The 13,306-nt window shown below is 37.9% G+C and overlaps 1 non-coding gene across 1 annotated transcript; it reads left to right on the forward strand.

Moving 5' to 3' along the window:
* The first annotated feature begins 1,552 nt into the window (after nt 1-1,552).
* LOC130950189 (small nucleolar RNA R71) lies at nt 1,553-1,656 on the forward strand. The gene has a single exon (XR_009073537.1). It is a non-coding gene; the product is annotated as a small nucleolar RNA R71 (small nucleolar RNA).
* Nucleotides 1,657-13,306: the final 11,650 nt, after the last annotated feature.

Below are 13,306 nucleotides of genomic sequence, written 5' to 3' on the forward strand. Positions count from 1 at the left end.
GACTCTGAACTGAGAGAAGCTCTTCATGCTTACTCTCTTTTGTCACAGAGGGATGGCCATGTGCCTTAAACACAAGGTAGTCCCCATTCAATTGAAGGACTAATTCACCTCTGTTAACATCTATCACAGCTTCTGCTGTGGCTAGGAAAGGTCTTCCAAGGATGATGCATTCATCCTCTTCCTTCCTAGTGTCTAAGATTATGAAATCAGCAGGGATGTAAAGGCCTTCAACCTTTACTAACACGTCCTCCACTGTTCCATAAGCTTGTCTCAATGACTTGTCTGCCAATTGTAATGAGAACAAGGCAGGTTGTACCTCAATGATTCCCAGCTTCTCCATTACAGAGAGTGGCATAAGATTTATCCCTGATCCCAGATCACATAGAGCCTTTTCAAAGGTCATGGTGCCTATGGTACAAGGTATTAAGAACCAGGATCTTGTTTCTTTTGAGGTAGAGTTTGCTGAATCCAGGTATCTAGTTCATTAATGAGCAAGGGAGGTTCACTTTCCCAAGTCTCATTACCAAACAACTTGGCATTCAACTTCATGATAGCTCCTAAATATTGAGCAACTTGCTCTCCAGTCACATCTTCATCCTCTTCAGAGGAAGAATAGTCTTCAGAGCTCATGAATGGCAGAAGGAGGTTTAATGGAATCTCTATGGTCTCTGTATGAGCCTCAGATTCCTTTGGATCCTTAATAGGAAACTCCTTCTTGCTTGAAGGACGTCCCAGGAGGTCTTCCTCACTAGGATTTTCGTCCTTCTCCTCCCTTGTGCATTCGGCCACATTGATCACATCAATGGCCTTGCACTCTCCTTTTGGATTCTCTTCTGTATTGCTTGGGAGAATACTGGGAGGAGTTTCAATGACTTTCTTAATCAGCTGGCCCACTTGTGCCTCCAGATTTCTGATGGAGGATCTTGTTTCATTCATGAAACTGAAAGTGGCCTTTGACAGATCAGAGACTAGATTGGCTAAATTAGAAGTGTTTTGTTCAGAATTCTCTGTCTGTTGCTGAGAAGATGATGGATATGGCTTGCTATTGCTCAGCCTATTGCGTCCACCATTGTTAAAGCCTTGTTGAGGCTTTTGTTGATCCTTCCATGAGAAATTTGGTTGATTTCTCCATGATGAGTTATAGGTGTTTCCATAAGGTTCACCCATGTAATTAACCTCTGCCATGGCAGGGTTCTCAGGATCATAAGCTTCTTCAGAAGCTACCTCTTTAGTACTGTTGGATGCATGTTGCCATCCATTCAGATTTTGAGAGATCATGTTGACTTGCTGAGTCAACACTTTATTCTGAGCCAGTATGGCATTCAGAGCATCAATTTCAAGAACTCCTTTCTTCTGAGGTGTCCCATTATTCACGGAATTCCTCTCAGAGGTGTACATGAATTGGTTGTTTGCAACCATGTCAATGAGTTCTTGAGCATCTTCAGGCATTTTCTTTAGGTGAATAGATCCACCTGCAGAATGGTCCAGTGACATTTTCGAAAATTCAGATAGACCATAATAGAATATATCTAATATGGTCCATTTTGAAAACATGTCAGATGGGCACCTTTTGGTCAGCTTCTTGTATCTTTCCCAAGCTTCATAGAGGGATTCACCATCTTTTTGTTTAAAGGTTTGAACATCCACTCTCAGCTTGCTCAGCTTTTGAGGAGGAAAGAATTTGTCTAAGAAGGCTGTGACCAGCTTATCCCAGGAGTCCATGCTATCCTTAGGTTGTGAATCCAACCATATTCTAGCTTTGTCTCTTACAGCAAAAGGGAAAAGCATGAGTCTGTAGACTTCAGGATCAACTCCATTCGTCTTTATAGTCTCACAGATCTGCAAGAACTCAGTTAAAAACTGATAAGGATCTTCAGATGGAAGTCCATCAAACTTGTAGTTTTGTTGCATTAAAGCAACTAGTTGAGGCTTCAGCTCAAAATTATTGGCTCCAATGGCAGGAATGGAGATGCTTCTTCCATCAAATTTGGACGTTGGCTTTGTGAAGTCACCAAGCATTCTCCTTGCATTATTATTATTGGGTTCGGCTGCCATCTCCTTCTCTTGTTCGAAATTTTCTGAAAGGTTACTTTTGGATTGTTGTAATTTAGCTTCTCTTAGTTTCCTCTTCAAAGTCCTTTCAGGTTCTGGATCAATTTCAACAAGAGTGCCTTTTTCCTTGTTCCTGCTCATATGAAAGAGAAGAAAACAAGAAAAGAAGAGGAATCCTCTATGTTACAGTATAGAGATTCCTTTATGTTAGTAGAAAAAGAGAGGGGAGAAGAATGAAGAAAAAAATGAATAGTCTGTATAAAGAGTAAGGATAGGGGAGGTGAAGAGAAGTGTTAGTAATTAAATAATTAAATAGAATAAGAAAAGAGAGGGAGAATTTCAAAAATAATTTTAAAAAAGGGATTAGTAATTTTCGAAAATTAAAGATAAGATAAGATTAAAATTAAAATTTAGAACAAAAAGAATTTTTGAAAAAGAGGTGATATATTTTCAAAAATTAGAGAGGAAAAAGTAGTTAGGTGGTTTTGAAAAAGATAAGAAACAAACAAAAAGTTAGTTAGTTGATTGAAAAAGATATTAAAATCAAATTTGAGAAAGATAAGAAGATAAGAAGTTAGATAAGATATTTTGAAATCAAATTTTGAAAAAGATAAAATTTTGAGAAGGATAAGATAAAAAGATAAGATAAAAATTTTAAGAAAAAGATATTTTGAAAAAGATTTAATTTTTAAAATGACTTAACTAACAAGAAACTACAAGATAAGATTCTAGAATTTAAAGATTGAACCTTTCTTAACAAGAAAGTAACAAACTTCAAATTTTTTTAATCAATCACATTAATTGTTAGCATATTTTTTGAAAATATGATATAAAAGATAAGAAAAAGATTTTGAAAAATAATTTTTTTTAAATTTTCGAAAATAAGAAAAAAAATGGAAGAGATATGATTTTTGAAAAAGATTTTGAAAAGATAAGATTTTTAAAATTGAAATTTTGACTTGACTTGTAAGAAACAACTAATTTTAAAAATTTTTGACCAAGTCAACCCAAAATTTCGAAAATTTGGAGGGAAATAAGGAAAAGATATTTTTTTGATTTTTGAATTTTTAATTATGAGAGAGAAAAACAACAAAAATACTCAATGCATGAAATTTTTAGATCAAAACAATGAATGCATGCAAGAATGCTATGAATGTCAAGATGAACACCAAGAACACTTTGAAGATCATGATGAACATCAAGAACATAATTTTGAAAAATTTTTTAATGCAAAGAAAACATGCAAGACACCAAACTTAGAAATCTTTAATGCATGGACACTAACAAACAAAAAATGCATATGAAATACAACAAACAACACAAAACAAGAAAACATCAAGATCAAACAAGAGGACTTATCAAGAACAACTTGAAGATCATGAAGAACACTATGAATGCATGGAGTTTCGAAAATTGCAAGAAAATTTTTATAAGCATGCAATTGACACCAAACTTAAAAATTGACTCAAGACTCAAACAAGAAACACAAAGTATTTTTTATTTTTATGATTTTCTCATTTTTTTGGATTTTTATTGATTTTTTCGAAAATATTTTTGGAAAAAACGAAAAAGAAAAGAAAAATTTTGAAAAAGATTTTGAAAAGAAAATTACCTAATCTGAGCAACAAGATGAACCGTCAGTTGTCCATACTCGAACAATCCCCGGCAACGGCGCCAAAAACTTGGTGGACGAAATTGTGATTCATATGTTCTATGCACTGTTAGAGAAGCTTTTTCTTTCCACAACTCCGTTCAACTTAACCAGCAAGTGTACTGGGTCATCCAAGTAATACCTTACGTGAGTAAGGGTCGATCCCACAGAGATTGTTGGTATGAAGCAAGCTATGGTTACCTTGTAAATCTCAGTTAGGCAGATTAAATAGTTTTGGGTTTCGAAAATTAATAATAAAAAGAAAATAAAAGGGATAGAAATACTTATGTAAATTAATAGTGGGAATTTCAGATAAGTGTATGGAGATGCTGTGCTCCTCTTGAATCTCTACTTTACTATTACATTCATCCAATCCTTCTTACTCCTTTCCATGGCAAGCTGTATGTAGGGCATCACCATTGTCAATGGCTACATCCCATCCTCTCAGTGAAAACGTTCCTATGCTCTGTCACAGCACGGCTAATCATCTGTCAGTTCTCAATCAGGTTGGAATAGAATCCCTTGATTCTTTTGCGTTTGTCATCACGCCCAGCCTTCAAGAGTTTGAAGCTCGTCTAAGTCACTCAATCCCAGAATCCTACTCGGAATACCATAGACAAGGTTTAGACTTTCCGGATCCTCATGAATGCCGCCATCTATCTAGCTTATACCACGAAGATTCTGTTGGGGAATCTAAGAGATATGCGCCCGGCCTAGAGTAGAATGGAAGTGGTTGTCAATCACGCGCGTTCATAGGTGAGAATGATGATGAGTGTCACGGATCATCACATTCATCAAAGTTAAGTGTAACGTATATCTTGGAATAAGAATAGAAGAGAATTGAATAGAAAATAATAGTAATTGTATTGAAACTTGAGGTACAGCAGAGCTCCACACCCTTAATCTCTGGTGTGCAGAAACTCCACTGTTAAAAATACATAAGTGAAAGATTCAGGCATGGCCGAATGGCCAGCCCCCTGAATGATCAAAAGACCGAATTATCAAAGACTGAGCAGTCAAAAGATTAAACTGTCAAAAGATGTCTAATACAATAGTAACTTATCCTATTTATACTAGACTAGCTACTAGGGTTTACATGAGTAAGTAATTGATGCATAAATCCACTTCCGGGGCCCACTTGGTGTATGCTTGGGCTGAGCTTGATCTATCCACGAGCTGAGGCTTTTCTTGGAGTTGAACTCCAAGTTATAACATGTTTTGGGCGTTCAACTCCGGATCATGACGTGTTTCTGGCGTTTAACTCCAGACAGCAGCATGTACTTGGCGTTCAACGCCAAATTACGTCGTCAATTTCCGAATAAAATATAGACTATTATATATTGCTGGAAAGCTCTGGATGTCTACTTTCCAACGCCGTTAAGAGCGCGCCAATTGGAGTTCTGTAGCTCTAGAAAATCTATTTTGAGTGTCGGGAGGTTAGATTCCAACAGCATCAGCTGTCCTTTTGTCAGCCTTCTTTCAGAGTTTTGCTCAAGTCCCTCAATTTCAGCCAGAAATTACCTGAAATCACAGAAAAACACACAAACTCATAGTAAAGTCCAGAAATGTGAATTTAACATAAAAACTAATGAAAACATCCCTAAAAGTAGCTTGAACTTACTAAAAACTACCTAAAAACAATGCCAAAAAGCGTATAAATTATCCGCTCATCAATATACAATTTCTATCTTAAGCTGACCAAGGATTCAACTTGGGATTTTTAATTTGTTTTTCTACTTAAGGCTAATAATGTGGTTATAGAACAGAAGAGGATTAAAAGGCTCAAGGGAGCTAACAAGGGTGATGTAAAAGGTAGGCTTATTTGGGATAAGTGAGTAAAAATTTAAATAATGGCCTCAATCACATGCAGGTATGTATCTACATTCTATATTGGACATATAGACTGAAACAAAGTAAAGATTACAATTATAGAGAAGGAAACACACAAGAATAAAATATTATGGTTAAATAATGTAATCATGCAATTAAGCTCAAAAACCATGTTCCAATTACAACTTCCAAACAAATTTAACACATAGAAAAATTTAATTTTTTTTAAATTAGTGAAATTTTTCAAAAATAGTGTCTTAAAAAGAAACTTATTATTTTTCAACCAAGTAGTACTTAAATTCAAACAATCAACTACACATGCAATCTATTATGCAATGCAACAATGAACAAACAAAGAAAATAGAATATTGGTATTGAGAAGAGAATAACTAACCCGTGGAGATCGGTATCGACCTCCCCACACTTAAAGATTGCACCATCTTCGGTGCATGCTGAGATGTGCAGGTGGACGGGTTGCTCCAACTGATGCTTTTCTCCAAAGATTGTATGGTAGACTTGTTCACTGTTCCAGTTAGAAACTCGTCTTTTTCCCTCTTGGTGGCCAACCTGAAAAAAGATGAAAAAGAAGAAAAAGTAACCCAGAAATAAAGATAAGAAAATAAATAAAGTCTGGGTGGGTTAATGCCAAATAATGAGGGTCTCAATTACATGGTAGCTACAACATGCAAGTGAGAAAACATTAGAAGCACATGGCATGTCAACTAAATAGCAAACAAGTTAAGAAGCACCTAAAATAAAGCAGAAGATATGCAACAGATGAGTAAAAAGATTGTAACACCAATATAAAACAGCAAATATAGAAAAGGAAGGGAGAAGAAGAGAAAGAAGAGAGTAAAGAGAAAAGAAGAAAAAGAATGAATAAGATGAAGAGTGGAGATAATAGAAGAAAGTAAAGAAGGAAGAAGAAAGAATTAAGAAAGAGGAAAGAAAAAGATGAAGAAAAGATAAGATAGTCGGCACTGGGATGGGTAGGCTGTGCAACGCAGGCGACGCGAGCGCGTGGGGCACGCGGTCGCCTGGATAGCGCTTCGGTGAAGTGACGTGAACGCGTGGGTCACGCATTTGCGTGAAGTGATTCATGCCTTCAGCGTGAGTGCAGCCTCGCAGCCGCGCAACTCTTTGGTGAAAAACTTAATTTGCCAAAACTTTGGGTGACGCGATCGCGTGAATGGCCATTTTTGAAAAACGACGCGGACGCATGAGGCACGCGTTCGCGTGGTAGGGCTTGTGCGTCTAGCACGAGTCCAGCCTAATTCTAGCTCAACTTTCGGCCATACACCCTTTGTACGTCGATTTTGAAGCACGCGTTCGCGTGGGTGACGCGGACGTGTGGGAGGCATTTTTCCCACATGACGTGGATGCGTCATCGACGCAGTCGCATGGACCAATTTGTGCCAAAGGCACGCCTCCAGCCACGCTTTCGCGTGACTCTCTGTTCAATTTTGGTGTCTTCCCAACGCACTTATGACGCTGTCGCGTCGCGTGCGAAATATTTTTTTTGATGCAGTATGCAGAATGCAATGAATGTTATGTAAAATTCCAGGTTCAATCAAAACTCAAAAATAGACTAAAATTGAAACTGAAAAAGGAACAATCATACCATGGTGGGTTGTCTCCCACCTAGCACTTTTAGTTAAAGTCCTTAAGTTGGACATTTGGTGAGCTCCCTGTTATGGTGGCTTGTGCTTGAACTCATCCAGGAATCTCCACCAATGTTTGCAAATCCAATATCCTCCGGGATCCCAAACTAGGCGCAGAAAGCCTTCAAGCAAGTTAAAGCAAGTGACAAGGCCCCAAGAGTGTTGATTGCCAAAATGAATTCCGAGGTCCCAAACCTTGCTTTTGCACCCGTCTTCTTGTTGATCATCATGATTCCATCTGGGTAGCAAGCAATCTGAATTCTCACCAAAGCGGCCAAACAACTTCCTAGACCCATTCAATTGAGCTCTATACCAAACTTTGCGTTTCAACTTGGAGCATACAACCATGTTGAACCTTGCTTGGCAACTCCAACCACTAACCATCTTCCTCTTGCTCTTAATGCCACAAAGAGCTCTAAGTTGATCATCCGTCTCTAGAAGCCCATATTCAAGTGGGAAAGTAAAGGTCAAGGATAAGAATTTTACCCACTTGAATGTTGTGTTGGACGGTAATGGCTTCGGGAGATGTGTTTCTAATGATCTTGCAAGCTCTACTCCCTTGTGCTCTTTTTTGACAACTTCCACCTATTTGCAATCTTCTTCAATATCAACCTCCTCCTCTTGGTGGATATCTTCCAATTCAATCTCTTCTTCATTGTTCACCAAGGGCATGGGAGGTTGTGCTTCCTCTTCTTTCATCTCCACGTCAAGTCCAATGGGAGAGAATGTAGATAAGAATTCATCAATGATCGAATCTATCTCTTGACCATCCCTTTCAAAGTCTTCAATCATGAGATGCCTTGGAGGTTGTACACCCTCCTCAACATCAGTTTCAAACGTCTTTGAAGGAGGCTCTATAACTTGACTTTCCCATGGAGGTTCAGCATCCCCTAAGTCTTGAACCACTCCTTCTTCTCCAATAATTCTGGCTTTCTCCACTTGTTCCAGTACAAAATCACGCTCCTTATTGTCCACTGGAGTTTCTAGTGTCTCCTTCATGCTACGTTCTTCATTAGATTCTGCATATGAAGCCATGGAAGTTCCTTGAATGTCCGAATGTCGGAAAGGTAATCGATTTATCGCTTGATCCAGGTGTTTAAGTATGAAATCGTATTCCTCCTTGATGGCTTTTTTCTATGATAACTCCCTTCAACTACTCCTTCATCTGCAAAGGTCTCTTCTACCTTCACCTTTAGTGCCTCCTCTAGCTCTTTATGAAGTATGGATTCGCGAAGATGATCCCTTCTCTCTTGTTCCATGTCAATAGCATTATTGGGATCATGTTGCTCTTGGATTGATGGATGTGGGTGCTCTTCCATGGATGGTGGCGATGGGATGGGGAGATCATTCTGTGGTTGAGACGAAAGTGCATTGGAGCTTGAGGGTTGAACATTGGAGGTGGAGGGTTGGTCCATGCGAGATATAAGATTTTGGAGTGTAGAGGTAAGACTAGTGAGAGAAGTAAGTGTGTTCTCCATGGAGGTTTGAGGTGGATAGGAGGGTTCATTATTTTGGGAAACAGATTCATAATACGGAGGTGGTTCTTTTTTATAAGGATATGGAGATGGTGAATATTGAGGTGGTGGTTCTAGGTATGGTTCATATGGTGGTTGGTGTAGTGGATAAGGATTAGGGTCATATGGGGGTGAATGGCGGAAAGGGGCTTGTGAGTATGGTGGTCCAAAGTCATGTTGAGGAGGGGGTTCATAGGCATATGGTGGTGGTTGTTGATAATCAAAAGAGCGTTCACCATAGCCTTTGCCTTGATATACATCGCAGAATGGTTGTTGATAGTCCATTGGAGGTGATTGTCGCCATGAGGGTTGATTAAATCCTTGTGGCTCCTCTCATCTTTGATTCTTCCAACCTTGATGCCTGTTCTCATTATAGTTCCCATTCCTAACAACAACATTGGAATCAAACTTGAAGCCAGAGGGGTGCGAGTTCATAGTAGTAGGAAAAAATAAAAAAAAACTAACAAAAAAAGAAAATATTTTGAAAAAGATATGATTTTTAGAAAAGAAAAAAAAGATAAGATAAGATTTTGAAAAAGATATGATTGTTGAAAAAAGATAAGATAAGATTTTGAAAAAGATATGATTTTTGAAAAAAGATAAGATAAGATAAAAAAAAATTAAAATAAAAATCTCAATTTTTTTTAAAATATTTACAATAACCAATAATAAGACACACGTTTGCAATTCCCCGGCAACGGCACCATTTTGAAGCACGAAACTCTCGCACGATCTAGAATTTTCACAAATAAATTCCCCGTTGTAAGTATAGCTTCTAGACCAACAAGAATTCCTTTCTTACAAAAGTTTTGTTTGTCACTTAAGCAAACCCAATAAAAATAAATAACCGAAGTATTCAAACCTCGGGTCGTCTTCTCAAGGAATTGTAGTGAAGTATGATTTATTATTGGTTATGAGTTTTCTGGAAAATTTGGAATTTTGGCAATGGGCACAAGCATATGATTGTAAATTAAAGCAATGGAAATTAAAAGAGATTTTACGTAATTAAATTAAAAAGCCTTGACCGGGAGTATGATTAATTGAAAGTTCTATCCTTGTTGGAATTTTCTCAAGTGTAGTATCAAAAGGTTGTTATTTTCACTTAGTTAACTTTACTAAATAAAGGAAAGTCAAGTGATTGAGCTAACTCTTATTCACAAATCATAATCCTCTCCCTTAGGAAGGACTAGCATTCGTAAATAGAGAATTAGCCAACAACTTCCAATTTAACTAATCACTTGAGCATTTCAACTCAAGTGTCTCCTTTTAATTAACCCCCATGTCAAGTTGGGAATCTACTCTATCAACATGCATACCATCTTCATTGTTGAGAGAAGGGAGTAGAAAGGAGACATTATAATAAAATTGAAAGCAATTAAATAAATAATAAAATTAAATGAAAAAGTACTCTTTGCATTAATAATTTAAATGAACATTGAACATGTGACGAAGAAGTAGAAATCCTAATCCTAAAACTAAGAGAATCCTAAATCCTAATCCTAAGAGAGAGGAGAGAGCCTCTCTCTCTAAAAACTACATCTAAATTATGAAAAGTGAAATATGAGTCTGATCTGAGATATGGATGGATTCCCCCACTTTATAGTCTCTAATCTGTGTCTTCTGGGGCGAAAATTGGGTCAGAAGCAGCCCAGAAATCGCTGGAAACAAATTTGGCCACGCTGATTTTTGCAGATGCGACGCGTCCACATAGATCACGCATTTCCGTTGCCTAGCTGTATGGCCACTATTACAAATTATATATCAAATCGAAGTCCCGGATGTTAGCTTTCCAACGCAACTAGAACTGCATCGTTTAGACCTCTGTAGCTCATGTTATGACCGTTTGAGTGCGAAGAGGTCAGGCTGGACAGCTTAGCAATTTCTTCAAATTCTTGTATTCCTTCCACTTTTGCATGCTTCCTTTCCATCCTCTAAGCCATTCTTGCCATGTAATATCTGAAATCACTTAACACACATATCAAGGCATCGAATGGTAATAAGAGAGGATTAAACATAGCAAAATTAAGACCAAAGAAGCATGTTTTCAATCATAGCACAAAATCAGGAAGGAGAATGTAAAACATGCAAATCATATGAATAAGTAGGTAAAGAGTTGATAAAAACCACTCAATTGAGCATAAGATAAACCATAAAATAGTTGTTTATCATCAATCTATGATAAAGATGCAAATTGGTACAGATTTACAGATATTCTTTTTGAATGAATATAGGATTGACACCTAGTGTTGTTTTGCAGGGCTTGTCTGTCTTAAGGGTAGGGGTGGCAAATGGACCTAAACCCATTGGACCGCCCGCATAACCCGCTAAAAAATGCGGGTTGGGCTGAAAAATTGGGACCGCCAAATAGCAAAAGTCCGTTTAACCTGCACCGCTTAAACCGTGGGCTTTGGCGGGCTTCGGCGGGGCGGGGCGGGCTTCCCCGTTGGGCTTAGTATTTTTTAGCAAGGGGATATTTTTACAATTTTTTTTACTAAAACCCAACTTCTTCCAACCCAACTTATAAGAGAATGAAGATGAAAATTGAGTGTTTTGGATTATGTTTATTTTTCTTTGGGAACAATATTTATAATTACAAAGACTTTAATATTTGTGAATATAAAAATTATAATTTATTTATACTTTTAAAAATTATAATAGTTAAAAGTAAAAAAACAGAAGAGATTTTTTTAGGCCTTTATATATATATTATTTAATAGTTAAAAGTAAAAAAAAAAAAGATATTTGGCGGGCTTGACCCGCTGGCCCGCCAGTCCGCCGTTAGGCGGGGCGGGCTAGGATTTTGGGACCGCCTCACTAGGCGGGGCAGGGCGGGCCAGCCCGGCTGAGGGCGGGCTTCTGGCGGGGCGGGACGGGACAGGGCGAGCTTCCCCGCTTGCCACCCCTACTTAAGGGTGGCTAAGCCAATTAGCCAAACTTGCTTGATTTAAATGTAAGCTGGTGGATTTGTTGAAGTGGGCTTTAGCAGTATTGAATTGGGTAGCCCAAAAGGACCTGAATTTTTTTTTGTGAATGAAAAAAAAAAGAAGGAAAAACCAGGTTCATCAGTATCCATGGAGGGTGAATAAAAACAAAGATCTCTCAAAAAATGAAACCCTAAGTTACAAGGAGACGGATACAATCGTCGTGGTGGTGCCGTCGTGGAGGATCACATCTGGAAACCGATACTGATCAAAGACACGGATTCATGCCATAGCCTGGTGGGCATTGTATTGCCTGCATATGGCCGTTCACGCTTCCGCTGCCGGCGCGATCCGTAATTACGGTTGTTCTAGTTTGGTCCGTAACTGAAAAAGCACTAAATTATGACTATCATCACCACAAAAACAAACGGCCACCTGTATGTTCGATAGAGCCAAGGATTCCCTCCCCCCACACTGATCGAAGCCCTATCTACCCGAGAGGGTAGGCTTTCTGTACCAGGTTCTTGGTTGTCTCGGTTGCTCCTTTCTTCAGGCTTGGCAAGGAGGAGGGGATCAGAAAGTCTTTTCTCTCGCTTTGCTGGAGACCTAAAGCCCTCCTATTCATTGTTTTGATTTGTTTTCAATTACCTTCGCCGCATGCCATGGAATGGAAGGGGGCTCGATCTGCCATCCCGAGGCGCTAAGGGGCTGAAGTTTTTGAAACAGACGGCAATGTTTTGCTGATGCCTTGAATCAAGCTTTTGACTGAGACCCACGATGTGTTTCTTATTCTGAGTTGAACACTTTCCTACATGTATGAATTTCATTGTTTTTGCTTTGTTCGGTTTTATAGTATTCAAAATGTCATGCTGATGTGATTAACAAGTATCTAACGTTCAACTCTTCCTTCCATATTTAGTTGCTTCCACAAATTAAACTCTGAGGATTGTAATGTAAATCTAGTAAGTTTGTCAGTCTTACTCTTTCCCTAGTCTCAAATTAAACTCTGAGGATTGTAATGTAAATTACTTTGTTTTAAATATTAAGTCTGTGATACAAGTCAAGATTTTTTCAAGGTGAATTTCTCTGCCTTATGTAACGCTATATTTCTATACTCAAGTCTTGGGCTTTATGAATTCTTGCTGCATGTTTTGTTATTTAGAGGGAAACATCTGTGATGGTGACACTTTTCTTTTATAATATTTGTCTTTGTTCAAAGGTTGTAAAGCCTAACTTCAATTACAATCAAGTCGAAGTTTCAAATACACAATATGTCATCAGGTAAGCTAAGCCCATTTTTGTTTGCTGTGAATTTACTTATATTCCTATCAAAAGTAATCTGATGCTAAACCTACTGCTTACGAATTGCAGGAAACAGAGTAAGATAATATCGACTTTGGAGTGAATATTTGGTTGCCTTTGTAGAGTTCTAAATTTTTTATGAATGGTTCTCATGTACCAGGAAACACATAAACAGTTGAATCAAGTTCAAGGAAAAAATGTTTCATGGTTATAGGGATCAATACAGCTTTTAGTAGCAAAAAGCGAAGAGATTCTTTTCGTGCAACTTGGATGCCACAAGATGATCAAGTGACATTTTAACCCATTTTCTAGTTTTTCCTTTCTTATTCATTGTATAGTTTTTTCTTTTTTATTCATTGTATCTGATGAATGGTT

Source organism: Arachis stenosperma, chromosome 1 (assembly GCF_014773155.1).
Source record: "Arachis stenosperma cultivar V10309 chromosome 1, arast.V10309.gnm1.PFL2, whole genome shotgun sequence".
NCBI lineage: Eukaryota > Viridiplantae > Streptophyta > Magnoliopsida > Fabales > Fabaceae > Arachis > Arachis stenosperma.